This window comes from Heterocephalus glaber, unplaced genomic scaffold (genome assembly GCF_053883595.1).
Source record: "Heterocephalus glaber isolate CG9 unplaced genomic scaffold, H.glaber_assembly_v1.0 deba00001457, whole genome shotgun sequence".
NCBI classification, from domain to species: domain Eukaryota; kingdom Metazoa; phylum Chordata; class Mammalia; order Rodentia; family Bathyergidae; genus Heterocephalus; species Heterocephalus glaber.
In genome coordinates this window covers 366,315-378,757 of record NW_028258305.1, presented here as the reverse complement: position 1 = coordinate 378,757, position 12,443 = coordinate 366,315, and the positions used below count along the sequence as shown (strand labels likewise).

General features: G+C 36.1%; 1 protein-coding gene and 1 pseudogene across 1 annotated transcript in view; both read left to right on the top strand.

Annotated features, from left to right (window-relative positions):
- The window catches only part of Antxr1 (ANTXR cell adhesion molecule 1), a 311,693-nt gene that overhangs the window by 286,813 nt on the left and 12,437 nt on the right, over window positions 1-12,443 (top strand). The window lies entirely within an intron of this gene.
- Window positions 10,835-12,151, top strand: LOC101696503 (coiled-coil domain-containing protein 122 pseudogene; annotated as a pseudogene).

Below are 12,443 nucleotides of genomic sequence, written 5' to 3'. Positions count from 1 at the left end.
GAAGTAGAAATAGCAAATAAATACATGAAAAAATGTTCAACATCACTGGTCATTCGAGAGATGCAAATGAAAACAACGCTGAGATTCCATTTCACTCCAGAAAGAATGGCTGCTATCATGAAATCAACCAATAACAAATGCTGGCAGCGCTGTGGGGAAAGAGGAACCCTGCTCCACTGCTGGTGGGAGTGTAGACTGGTGCAAGCACTGTGGAAATCAGTATGGAGATACCTCAAAGAACTAGGACTGGAAGTCCCATTTGACCCGCTATTCCACTGCTGGGGATCTTCCCCAAAGAATTAAAAGAATCATACCACAGTGATATATGTGCACCCATGTTCATAGCAGCACAGTTTGTAATAGCTAAAACTTGCAAACAGCCCAAATGTCCATCAACTGGAGACTGGATAAAGAAAATGTGGTTTTTTAATAAAATGGAGTACTACTCAGCCATAAAAAATGAGAAATTAGAGACATTTATAGCTAAGTGGATGCACATTGAGGCCATACTCTTAAGTGAAATCAATAGGACACATATGTGTAAATACCAAACAGTTTCTCTGGTGTGAGAAACTGAAAGTGTAAATAAGGACTAAATGTATAATAGGTCATGTGAAATAGGAAGAAAAGGGGCAAAGGGGAAAGAAGTGGGAGGGCTAGGGGAAAGGATAGAAGGGAATGGGATTAATATGAGAAAGTGGAAAAATAGGAACAAAATCTTTGTAAATAGGGAGGACTGGAGGGGTTGAAGGGAGGGCTGAGCAAGGGTGAAAAATAAGAACCAAGAGAGACTATGTAAAGGTGCAAATTTCCAATGATGAATGTCATTATATTGTATACCTAAAATGTACCAATGATTAGAATGAATAATTGATAATGTAAAATAGGAAGAAAAGGTCCAAAGGGGTAGGGGTAGTGGGAGGGGCAGGGGAAAGGAAAGAAGGGAATGGAAAAATGCTGAGAAATGGAACAAATGGAAATAAAGTCTTTGTAAATAGGGAAGGGTTGAGGGGGTGAAGGGAGGGCTAGGAATGGGGAAAAAATAAGAACCAAGATGCATTATGTAAAGGTACAGCTCCCAGTGAGAAATGTAATTGTGTTGTATACCTACAATGTACCAATAAAAGAATTTAATACAAAAAAAAACCAACAAAAGAAATCCAAGACCCCTTCTCTGAAAACTATAGCACTCTGAAAAAAGAGATTGAAGAGGATATCAGAATATGGAAAGACATCCCTTGCTCCTGGTTAGGAAGAATCAACATAGTGAAAATGGCCATACTTCCAAAACTGCTACATAGATTAGATTCAATGCAATCCCAATTGAAATTCCAGCAGCATACTTCACAGACCTGGAGAAAACAATTCAAAAATCCATTTGGAACAAGAAGAAACCCAGAATAGCAAAAGCAATTCTAGGCAATAAAGACAAGGTAGGAGGTATCACAATCCCTAACTTGAAACTATACTACAAAGCTACTGTGATAAAAAAAAAAAAAAAAAACAGCATGGTACTGGCAAGGAAACAGACCTGAGGACCAGTGGAACAGATTAGAAGTTGTGGAAACAACTCCAAACACACTCAGCCACCTCATCTTCGACAAAGGAGCCAAACATGCTCACTGGAGGAAAGATAGCCTCTTTAATAAATGGTGCTGGAAAAATTGGGTTTCAACTTGCCAAAGATTAGACTAGACCTGTATCTCTCACATGCACTAAAGTAAAATCGAAATGGATTAAGGATCTAAATATTAAAACAGAAACACTGAACCGGCTGGAACAGAAGTTAGGTAGAACTCTTGAAGACACTGGCTTAGGAAAAGATTTCATGGACAAAACCTCAGTTCATGTGAACTAGCACAAAGAATCACCAAGTGGGATCTCTTCTTATTAAAAAAGCTTCTGTACAGCAGGAGAAACCACCAACAGTGTGAAGAGACATCCCACAATGTGGGAAAAAATTTTTCACCTGCTGTCCCTCAGACAAAGGTCTACTATCTAGAATCTATAAAGAACTTTCAAAAATCAGACCTCTCAAATGTAAAGACACAATCCAAAAATGGGCATCTGAAATGAACAGACATTTCTCAGACAAAGAAGTAGAAATACCAGTTAAATATATGGAAAAATGTTCAGCATCACTGGTCATTTGAGAGATGCAAATGAAAACAACACTGAGATTCCACCTCACTCCAGAAAGAATGGCTGCTATCAAGAAATCAACCAATAACAAATGCTGGCAGGTCTGTGGAGAGAAAGGAACCCTTCTCCATTGTTGGTGGGAGTGTAGACTGGTGCAACCACTATGGAAATCAGTATGAAGATACCTCAAAGAACTAGGATTGGAAGTCCCATTTGACCCAGCTATTCCCCTGCTGGGTATCTTCCCCAAAGAATTAAAAGAATCATACCACAGTGATATATGTGCACCCATGTTCATAGCAGCACAATTCGTGATAGCTAAAACTTGGAAGCAGCCCAGATGCCCATCAAATGGAGACTGGATAAAGAAAATGTGGGGTTTTTTATAAAACTGAGTATTACTCAGCCATAAAGAACAAGAAACTAGAGACATTTATAGCTAAATGGATCCACATTGAGGCGATACTCTTAAGTGAAATAAATAGGACACACTTGTAAACACCGAATAGTTTCTCTAGTGTGAGAAAGTAAAAGTGTAAATAAGGACTTAAAAATACAATGGATAATATGAAATATGAAGAAAAGATGCAAAGGGGAGGAGGAAGTGGGAGGGGTAGGGGAAAAGAAAGAAGGGAATGGAATTAATATGAGAAAAAGAAAAAATGGAAACAAAGTCTTTGTAGATAGGGAAGGGTGGAGGGGTTGAAGGGAGGGCAGGGGAATGGGGAAAAAATAAGAACCAAGATGGTTTATGTAAAGGTGCAAATTTCCAATGATGAATGTCATTATATTGTATACCTAAAATGTACCAATAAAATTAATTTTACAAAAAAGAAAGAAATGTGCATTTCGGTGATAACTTTGGTCTTTTACAGATATAGTCCAAAATTTAGTCATATTTTTTAGATTATACAGATAATAAAAACTGTCTTGCTTTAATTACAGTTTTTTTAACATCATATACAGAATATGCTACTGATTTAAGAAGTTTTTATAAGCCCTTGGTGTTCTCTTGATTCCTATACAGGTTGATTGCCTATTCTATTCATTTTTTCAGTTGTATGGTTTCTTTTTATTTTGCTGTGAGTTATATTTTTCAAATTGGATGATATGAACAGTATCACTATTACATTTACTATTGATAAACAGTAGTTTTTGCTGTTTTTAATTCAAGTTTACTGAGATTCATCAAATTGGGCTACCGAAAATTTAAAATTTTGGCCAATCAGTCCAGATATTATGATTGTTGAATCTTCTCTTGAATTTTTCTGTGTGTGTGTGTGTGTGTGTGTGTGTGTGTGTGTGTGTGCATGGCTTTCTTTATGTGGAGGGGGACATTCCTGATTTTTATTTGGTATGGAAAAGCTTTGGTGTTTTACATTTTGGAAATTCAAAGCTTAATTTGATATAAAAATAACATTTGCATTCTGCTCAGGAAAAAACATCTGTATTACTCAGTGTATCTTTGTCATCATACGCAAAAAGTTCTTAACTGAGTTTGCTTGATGTTTTAAAATCATAGCCTTGCTAATGTTTTTAAAAAGACAAACTGTAGGGCTGGGGACTTAGCTCAGTGGTGCCACCACCTGCCTCGCAAGCAGAAGGACCCGAGTTCGATCCCCGGTGCCAAAAAAAAAGGCAAACTGCATTTTATTGTTCTTGATTGCTAATATTGGGTAGTATTTCCCAGGTTGAAATCAGCAATACGGACTACATAATTTTTACCTGGTAGCAAAGTGTAGGTGCAATAAAGGACTGTATTAGCTGCAAGAAAGGGAAAAACCATAAATACTCAGCAGGAATCATCCAGCCATTATATAATAGGTGATTTCTGTAATCTCTTCCCCTTTTTTAGGTTTTCTTTGTGTGAATCCATAAGACTTGGAGTTCAATAACTACACAGTTCCGACACCTTCTTAGGAAAATTTCAAAGTAAAACTTAATTTTAGGGAAAGCTAGCAGGTTCTTTCTAAATTTTCCATTCTAAAAATGTATGTAATATAGAACATAAAGCTCCTAAGCTGCTTTGTATTCGATTAAGAAATAGCTCCTCAAGTCCCCTCCCCGCCCAACAAAAGCTTTGTTTCCATTTTTCCCCTATGATGAATGTTCTTATTATGTATCCCTAAAGTGTACCAATAAATGTTTTGTTATTTAAAAAAGAAAAAAAAGAGAAGTAGTTCCTCAAGATGTAGTCATGTTTCATAGTTATTGCACTATATCAAAGCTTTTTAAAGTGTACCCGCAGTTCTTCTCTGTATAGAAAGGGAACATTGTGCTATTTAATGAATTATTTATACAGAACATTTGTTGACAACTCTTAATTCCAGCCATCCACACTGTTCTGAGTAGCACATGGGATGGTGAACTCTCCCTGTTTGTTTATCCATTTTTCTTTGGCTGTATCTGATGGCAGTATAAATGTTCTCAATAAAGTTTTACATTCTTTTTGAAAAAAAAGTCCAGGAAAAATTAAAACTGGACAAGAAGTAAATTGTGATCAGAATGTTCTACTTGGATATGCAATGAAAATATTTACCTATTTAAAATAGAAAAACTTTTGATCATTGTTTTTTGTACTTCTGTATCAACATATAGGCAAAGCATGAAACATAATTATGATTATAATTATGTATGTATTAACCTTAATAATTCAAAAGAAAAATTACACTTGACAATCTGTGAGGTAGAGTAGAAAAGAAATACAAATTAAAGAGAAGTAAATATCCTCATATCCTCATATCTCATAAAACAAAATATCATGAAGAGATACTATCTATAATTAATAAAACAAGAACTTAAAAAGTGACCATAGTATTTAAAGTTACAAAGATGGTTAATGAAGGAGCCAGAAGTGGTGCTATAACTATAGTAGGGAAGTATAACTGAGTTAAACTTTCATCATATAATATCTAAATTTAATAAATCAAGAAACAATGATAAGAGATATTTAACCATAAGAGTAATCATCAAAGGAATTGAAAACAGAAATAGAAGTTCAGATAAGAAGTGACAGATTAGATACACACATTTTGGTTTCCATAACCTCCTGAAATCTTACTAAAGGTAAAATAAAGAAATTTAGTAAGGCATAAATTCACAAAGAAAAAGAAATGAAAAATCTGAAATTGATTGTGGTAGTAGATGCACAATTCTGTGAATATGAGTTATAATAAAATATAAAAATGAATGTTTAAATTATTAAATAAAAGATGCATTGCCATTAATCCCTCTCAAAACACTCCCCCTTCCTTTGAACACACTTATCCCATCATTCTTGCCACTTGCTGACACAGTTCTGGAAGTCCTCTTTTGTATCTTTAATTGCACAGTTGTGGCTGCTTCAGTGTCCTGAATTGATTCAAAATGTTTGCCTTCCATGGCCATTTTGACTTCGGAGAAGATCCAAAAGTCTCACAGTGCCAGATCTGGTGAATAAGGTGGATGAGGACACCACGTATTTTTACAAGCCTGCCTTTCCACTGGATGCCACTGGGCAGCACCATTCACTGTATTGTGATCACACCTCATAAAGACAGTTATGAAAGAGGACTTCCAGAACTGCTTCAGAAAATGTCAAGAATAATTGGAATATATATGTGGAGGGGGCATTTTGAGAGGGGATAATGATAATGTTTTTTACTGTAACAATTTTTTAAATTTTTAAACATTAATCTTATCTTCCAATCAACCTTTGTATACTAACAGCCCATGAATTGTACACTTTCAGTGGGTGAATTGTATGGTATGTGGATTATAACTCAATAAACCTGTTTCAAGAAAAGGAAAGTGTCAAATAAGAAAATAGCAAATTTTCGAAAACTAGACAGCAGATGGACAAGTAATAACCTAAGCAACCCTCTCATAAAGAACTGAATCCCAAGCCTACAATAGAGGAAGTCTCGAAAAAACATGATTTACATCTTGAACATCTCAAAAGACTTGAGAACAGGTGCTACCAGGGACCTCTGAAAACGGGAATGAGAAAGCAGGAAAGATAAGAGGTTGACAAATTAAGAATACTTAAATCTTTCAATGCCCTGCTCCCATGCCACACACCACAGCTGCTAGTGATGATTTTGCATCATAGTAACGGAAACACAGACTACTGAGCCGAAAACAATGTTAATAACACTATACTAGAAGGATAGGAGGTGGGAAGTATGTGTTTGGTAGGGTGGGTTCATGCCAAAGCAAGTGAATGTGATTGCCTCAGGGAAGGGAGGGAGAAAGTAGTAGGAGGTGAGAGGCAGTGGTCAGGAGACAGCTTGGGATTTTTGTGAGACTATTTGTTTGTTTGCTTGTAAGTATTTACTATCTCTCTCTTCATAACAGCTTTAATTCTCCCTGAATTTTTATTTTTTATTAGTTCATGTCCATAGCACATAACGACCACATTCCTCATGGGGCATTGGTACATTCGCATAACACATCTTAATTCTTTTTTCATGCTTTCCCCTCCCTCCCCCTCCTTTCATCTCTTGGACCCCTTTCCATTTAAAAAAATCTCTCTCTTACTAACTCTTGTTATCTTTTATTTTGTTCTTTATTTATATTTTAGGTTTCTCATATAAGAGAAACCATGCAATATTTAAGCTTGTGTGTCTGATTTATTTCACTTAACATTATAGTCTCAAGGTGCATCCATTTTCCTGCAAATGACTCAAGTTTATCCTTCCTTTTAGCTTAGTGGTACTCCATTATGTGTAAATACCACATTTTCATCTGTTGATGAATTGTGCTGCTATAAACATGAGAGTATGCATGTATCACTGTAATGTGGTGTCTTTAACTCTTTTAGGATGATATCTAGAAGGGGGATAGCTGGGTCAAATGGAATTTCTAGTTTTAACTTGAGAAATCTCGGTGCGGATTTCCGTAGTGGTTGTACTAGTTTACATTACCACCAATAATGTAGAAGTGTCCCTTTTTCCCCTCAGCTTTGTCAACATTTGTTATTATTTGATTTCTTGATGACAGCAATTCTTTCTAGAGTAAGATGGAATCTCAATGTTATTTTAATTTGCATTTTTCTAGTGGCCAGAAATGTTGGGCTTTTTATGTATTTATTGACCATTTGTACTTCTTTTTATGAGAAGTGCATATTCATTTCAGGTGCTCATTTTTTGATTGGGTCTTTCATTTTGGGGTGGTCTAACTTTTTCAGTTCTTTATATTTTCTAGATGTTCGTCCTCTGTCCAAGGAATAGCTGACAAAAATGCTTTCCTATTCTCTGGGTTGTCTCTTCACTCTGTTAGTTGTTCCCTTCACTGTGCAGAAGCTTTATAATTTTATATGATCCCATTTGTTGATCCTTGATATTATCTCTTGTGCCATTGAGGTTCTGTTCAGAAAGTCCTTGCCTGTGCCTTCAAGAATCTTACCTCCTTTATCTTCTAACAGATTGTTTGTTTTAATATTTAGATTTTTTTATCCATTTTGATTTTAGGTTAGTGTATGGTGAGAGCTATGTGTCTAGATTCAACCTTCTGCATGTAGATAGCCAGTTTTCTTAGCACCATTTATTGAAGAAGCTATCTTTCCTCCAGTGTATATTTTTGGCCCTTTTGTCAAAAATCAGATAGCTGAGTGTGTCTGAAGTTGTTTCTGCATCCTCTTTTCTGTTCCATTGATTGACCATATGTCTGTTTTTTGTCAACACCACGCTATATAACAGCTTTATTAAGGAATAATTTATGCACTGTAAACTCCACCTGTTTCAAGTGAATTGTACCATCTCTATAACCCAGGTTGTTTAGATCATTTTTCATTATCCCAAAAAGAAGCCTGAAAACTGTTGGTTTAATAGCAAACCTTGTGGAATTTTTCCATTTATTAAGCCATGATAACACAAAATAAAATGAAAAATAAACAATTTTAAATGGATTTCTCTAGGAAAGTGTTACAGTTTAGCTCTAAAATGTCCCCCAAAAGTCTCATGTACTTAAAACTAAGGATTTTGGAAGGTGATTGGATCATGAGGGTGCATACTCAACAGTGAACTAATCTGCTGATTCAGCTAATCTACTGATACCTGAACTTTCTGTTAGGAGATGGGACCTAATCAGGAGAGGCAGGTCACTGGGGGCATAACCTACAAGATGTTTTCTTATTCCTGACTCCTCCTTTCTCTCTCTGCTTCCTGGGTGCCACTAGTGAGAAGTTTTCCTCCACCACCCCTTTCCTCTGCCATGCTGTTTTTGCCTCAGAGCCAGTTGACCATGGACTGAACCCTCTGAAACCATGAGAAACCAAAAGAAACCTCTTCTCTTTTAAATTCTGGTTGTTAGATATTCAGTCTCAGTGACCGGGAAAGAGACTAATACAGAATCTGAATTTGGAGTGGGTGGGAATGACATGAGAGGTAGAAGCTTTTCATTGTCACCCATTTTGTAACATTTCCTCTTTTTTTTTAACAGTGTATATGTATTGTTTTGATTTTATAATTTCTTTAAAAGTTACAACAAATTCCTTAAACACAAACTTAATGGAGAGTGAAGGATTACATTTGTGGCAGTCTTTGCAAAAGTCCTTTGGAAGTCTGAAATGTCCTGCATATTTGAGGAATTATTGTCATTACAGCCTCACAGGCAAAATGGGCAAGAAAGGACAGCAAAAAATCAGTGACTGTAGTCTGGTAGAGCAGCACCTGCCAAAGGTGTGGCCACCACCTGACCCGAAACAAAAGCACTCTGTGGATATCCCTGGGGTGCAGTGGCCAGTGAGTCACTCTTTGGTGAGGATAAAGTGGAGTATTATGCGTTCACTGCCGAAGGCCAAGGCCCAAACTCGGGATGCAGAAAAGCAAGTATTCTTGACCCAGAGAGAAAGAGAAACACATGGCAGCTGCCATCCTGGCCAAAGTTCCTCCCCTCGCAGAGCAATTTTCACTCCTCTTGGGATTAGATCCTCTTCAAGTTTTACATTGTCCTTTGCCTTTCAGAAAAAAATGACCACAAATTGGGCTGGCTTTTTTTAATGCCGAGAAACAGCACTGGCCACACAAGCGTTGTTTTCACCTCTGCCTTAAGCTCGTTTCTCATCTGGCTGCTGAGAAAAGCACCTGTCACTCTGCCAACACCATGTCTCTGGGAAAAAAAGGAATGGAAAATGTGAGGACACTTCCTCCCCAAATCCCAGTGGATTCCCCACTCCACGTGACTGGTGAGAATTAGCTCTTCGATAACCACACTAGGAAAAGGGGAAAAAATCAAGATCATAATTCTTCAGCCAAAGAGGATGATAAAACTTTAAGATTCATAGTTTCCTTCAGATAGTTTGTGATCTAATTGGAGAAGAGTAAAATCTGAGGCAATACCAAGCAGGAGTGAAGCAACAGCAGAAGGACCATATCATAGGTGTCAGTCACCTCCTCAGCTACTGCCCACTGACCCAGAGCCTGCAGGGCATTTGGCCACGGAAAAGAGAACACAACTTGTCTTCTGATGCAGGACTCTGGGAGCCATCTGAGTCCCTGTCCTCCCAAACCCACATCCTCATAATTTCATCATTCATTAAATCTTGTTTAATTTTTTTAAATTTTAGTGTGGAATTCTTTAACTATTTGAAAAAGTACAGATAATATAATAATAGATACTCATGAACACATTACACTTTGATGTTAATATCATTTGAAGTTTTGTGTCAGATGTATTCTGTTATTTATCAAAATAGATGGAACAAAATCTTCACACATGACCACATCTCTTTCTCTCTCCACACTATTCCCCTACCTCCAATTCCTGAGTAAACCACTATTTTAATGCTGGTATCTATCTCCCTCATACATTCTTTTGGAACTATAAACATAAAGTATTATTTTCCATTGTTAATCCATGTAAAACATTGGCTTTTGAGCTTTTCTATTACATTAAATCTAGGAAATATATTTCACATTTTGGCCTCAAAAACACCCACAAACGTGTAAGTATCCACTCAGTCCTCTATCCAAGGGCTCCACATCAGCAGATTCAGCCAACTACAGACTGAAAACAGTTGTTAAAATTGTGTCTGTATTGAATACACACCAATGTTTTTCTTGTCATTATTCCTGAACAATACAATATAATAACTATTTACATTGCTTTTATATTGTATTTTTATGAATACTCTAGAGACGATTTAAAGTAGATGGGAGAATGTAAGGGGGCGACTTGAACATCTGCAGATTTTGGTATCTTCAGAAAGTCTTGGAACCAATACCCAAAAGAGACTGAGAAATAATTGTCTGTATATGCCTGTGTGCATGAGGTATGTAATCTGAAAGAAAACTTTTGTGAAATAATATTTTAACTACTTGTAGTTCATTCTGACATTTTCTTTCTAATTTTATTTGTAGTGCTGGCAGTAGCCTATTGAATTGATTTCACAACCAATAAATAGGTCAAAAACAATTTGAAAGAAAAATAATGACCTATTATCATATCATTTTACAGTTTATTTTTTCCTTCCTAACACTTTGATAGTTATCTGTTGTGACACAGGAGATCTAGTTCATTCATTTTATTATATGCATGTTACTTGATATTTTATCGGTTCCATTTATAGCTAATTAAACTGATTTAATGTTTTCACTAATTCAAAATGTTCTGCAGCAGATTTTCTCACACATAAAGAAAAAAGATTCTCTTGGATACATACCTGAAAAAATTTCTTGAGTCAAAGCTTGCACTTCTTCAGCTGTAGTGGGAACTGTTAAATTTTCCCAAAAATTGACATATGACTTTACACAACCACCAGCAGTATTGAAAAGCTTCTATTTCTCCACATCCTAATTATCATTTAGCATTGTCAACTTTGAGTTTATATCAATGTTATAGTAGGAAATACAGTAAACCCCCAATTTACAATCGAGTTTCATTCCAGGAAAATGTTTGTAAGTCGGATTCATTCTTAAGTCAGACTAAGTGAGTCTTACACACCTTTGAAACAAACATACAATTTACAGCATAAAAACACACAAAAAAGGGGTCATGCCAGGCCAGTGGCCATCGCTCCACGGAGGAAGAGGAACAGCAGCAGGAGCTGCAGAGGGCTCTCTGGCCAGACCCAGGAATAAAGAAGGTGAACCAAAAAAGGAAAAAGAGGAGATTATAGACAGAAAATGTCAGGCAACAAAGAAGAGTGACGATGATGAAGTTCTTAATGAAGACACATCATTAACTGATGCTCTAGAGCAAGTTGCAAAGCAACAACAATCACAAACATCAGAAATAGAAAAAAACAAAAAGGCTGTGTTCCATTTACAGAATGAATTTTATGAACTTGAAAAGAAAATAGCAGCAGTCTGTGCCAAAACTAAAGAAACAGAGAGGCAAATTTATCAGAAAGATGCTGCCATTAAGAATTCCAAACTTCAATGTGGAAGCCTGGAAATTCAAATCAAGACCTTATATACAGGCCCGGGGACTTAGCTCAGTGGTTCCAGCGCCTGCCTCGCAAGCGCAAGGTCCTGAGTTCGATCCCCGGCACACACACACAAAAAAAGACCTTATATACAGAAAATATAAAGCTTAAATTTGATATAACAACAGCTCAAGAAGATTTTGGTGAACAGATGAAAAGATATAATGCATATTATGTAAAAAATAAAGCCTCATACAGATAGTCTGGGGAAAATAGAAAGAAAATGGTCATTTATGACTGAACTTTATGAAAAAAGAGATCTCATTAAAACGCTAAAGACAATGAAAGAGGAACTTAGCCAAGGCCTCCAAAATCCAGGAAGAAATAGAATAACACAAATACAGGAAGATATTTCAAAGCTAAAGAATAAAATTGTAACTGTAAAAGAATCTATCAGTGAAACAACTTGTTTTCTTAAAGAAGGAAAAAAGATATGAAAAATTAAGAAAAGAAAAAGAGGTACAACATAACAGATATGATGCAATTCTGAAGCATTTGCATTGTCAGGTAAACAAGCTGCAGTCAAATAGAAGACAATGGCAATGGAACATTCAACACCTGGAAAAAACTGCAGCTGAACTAAGAAAATCCATAGGAATCTAAGATTAACATTGCCATAGGGCAACGTGGAACAGAGACCATGCCAACCAAAATTATGGGTCAGAATATTAAGAAAATCTTTCTTAACAATAAGCAACCACTGTTAAAGGCCTGTATTAATGACAGATATATTTTCTCTTTTAAAAATCAGTTATCTATGGGTTAAAGTATTTTTCCAACCTTATAATGAATAGCACTAAATAGAAAATAGCAATCCTACAGGAGAATAGTGGAATAGTCTCTGTGAATATTTCAAGTGTGTAGCTATATTATATTCAGAATACCCATTTATAAC